Genomic DNA, 2,500 nt, shown 5'->3' on the forward strand with positions numbered 1-2,500 from the left:
TCCCCTCCGATGCCCCCAAAACCTTCATTACTGCATTGAGAGAGAGAGAGAGAGAGAGAGAGAGAGAGAGAGAGAGAGAGAGAAGAGAGAGAGTTTGTTACTGGCTTTAATTTCTTTCGTCAGTGTATTTTTTATTTTTTCTATTTAGTCTTTTTCTTCTTTTTTCCTTATTTACATTTTCCTTACTATGTCCCATTTTCTTTCTCTTTTCCTTTCTTTATTCTTCTCCATGTATATATATATTTTTTTGTTTTCTTACGTTTCTTCTCCCTGTTTACGTTTTCCTTCCTATTTCCCATTTTCTTTCTCTTTTCCTTCCCATATTCTCTTCCATCTATAATTTTCTTGTTTTCTTGTTCATTTTTCTTATTTTTGCTTCTTCCTATTGATATTTTCCCCTCCTATTTCCCATTTTCCTTACCATTTCTTTTCCCCTTTTATTCATTTCTCTTTCCCTTTTTATTCCGCAAATTTTTCATCTCCTTGTTTATCTTCATTTTCCTCTTGTTTACATTTTCCGTTGGTATTTCCCATCTTTTGTAACATTTCCTTCCCCCTTTCTCTATTTCCCGCTCTCTCTTTTTGTAATTTCTTTCCTTTATCACTCTTCTCTTATTTGGCTGCGTCTTTTCACCCATGAGAGAAGGGAGGAGGGAGGAAAATGAGTGGGGAAAATTTTGAAGTGTCTGTGGGTGGGTCAGGAAAATTAGTAGGGAAGAAAAGGATAGTGAGCTTTGTAGTCAAGAAAACACTATCTTAATTTCCTGCTTTGTATTCTGTGTGTGTATGTCAGTTTTTTGTATTTTATTTATTTAGTTTGTTTGTTTATTTTTATTTATTTGTTTGTTTATTTATTTATTACACAAACTTAATTTTCTTGTGTCTATGCAAGTTTCTGTTTATTTATCTATGTATTTGTTTATTCATTTAGTTGTTTACTTGTTTATTTACTTACTACGCTAACTTAATTTCCTGGTTTATATTACATGTGTTTATGCAAGTTTTTATTTATTTATTTATTTATTTATTTATTTATTTATTTATTTATTTGCTTACTTATTTTTATATTTATAAACTTAATTGCCTGCTTTATATTTTGTGTTTATGCAGGTTCCTATTTTATTTATTTTTTTTTATTTATTTACTGATTTATTTATTTGTATTTATTTATTTATTTATTTATTTATTTATTTATTTATTTACTTATTTATTCATTTATTGTAGTACCCTAAGTGCTAAGAAAGGAGGATTTAGAAGAATAGTTTTGTATAAAAGAAAACGTAAAATTAACTTCTTGGTACCTGTTTACATTATGTATTTGTGCAATTATTTTCTCTGTCTTTTTTCTCCCGTGCCTTCAATGATAAGAAAAAAAGAATAAAACTGGGAGAGGAAAGAGATAGGTTTGTAGCCCCTTTCCTTTGCTGCCCCACCCCCCAAAAAAAAAAAAAAAAATAAAATAAAGATAGGTTTGTAGCCCCTTTCCTTTGCTGCCCCCCCAAAAAAAAAAAAAATAAAATAAACTTTTGTTATGTTTTGTATCCACTCAGACTGTTTTCCCCCTTTTTTTCCCCTGAATGTTAGTAAGGAAGTGAAGAAACACTGAGAAAACTCCTGTCCCCATGCAAACAAATTCTTCCAGTGCCCAGAATATTAACCAAAGAATAACTGAGGCAGTGAACAATTGATAAACATTCTGTAATCCACACTCATCCCTGGCACTGTATTTCCTGGCTCTGTAACCCCTGGCACTGTATTTGCTGGCTCTGTAACCCTTGGCACTGTATTTCCTACCTCTGTAACCCCTGGCACTGTATTTCATGGTTCTCTGTAACCCCTGGCACTGTATTTCCTGGCCCTATGTAATCCTTGGCACTGTATTTCCAGGCTCTCTGTAACCCTTGGCACTGTATTTCCTACCTCTGTAACCCCTGGCACTGTATTTCCTGGCTCTCTGTAATCCTTGGCACTGTATTTCCTGCCTCTGTAACCCCTGGCACTGTTATTTCCTGGCTCTATAACCCATGGCACTGCATTTCCCTGGTCATCTTTTACCCCACACTAATTTGGCACTGTATTTCCTGGCACTCTGTTGTCTCAGGGTTGGCTGGCATTGAAAAGGTTCAAGGTAAACTCCAGAACTTCCCTCCCTATTTATATATTTCCCCCTTCCTGTGACTTGAACTCCTTCTGGAGGGAAGTTTCAAGACACTTATCTTCCTTTTTTCTTCTTCCCCCCTTTATTGCCCTTGACTTGTACTCCTCTAACTTAAAAAAGATAATAACCCCAATAATTTCCAGTAGAACCTTCTAAACTATCACTACAACCATGAAAACACCCTTGAAAACCCCAATAATTTCCAGTAGAACCTTCTAAACTATCATTAGAACCATAAAACACCCTTGAAAACCCCAATAATTTCCAGTAGAACCTTCTAAACTATCACTACAACCATGAAAACACCCTTGAAAACCCCAATAATTTCCAGTAGAACCTTCT

At 34.4% G+C, this 2,500-nt stretch overlaps 1 protein-coding gene across 3 annotated transcripts in view; it reads left to right on the forward strand.

The window, feature by feature from the left end:
- The window catches only part of LOC135090175 (disintegrin and metalloproteinase domain-containing protein 10-like), a 72,144-nt gene that overhangs the window by 45,797 nt on the left and 23,847 nt on the right, over positions 1–2,500 (forward strand). The gene's annotated exons all lie outside the window — the stretch shown is intronic.

Source organism: Scylla paramamosain, chromosome 34 (assembly GCF_035594125.1).
Source record: "Scylla paramamosain isolate STU-SP2022 chromosome 34, ASM3559412v1, whole genome shotgun sequence".
NCBI lineage: Eukaryota > Metazoa > Arthropoda > Malacostraca > Decapoda > Portunidae > Scylla > Scylla paramamosain.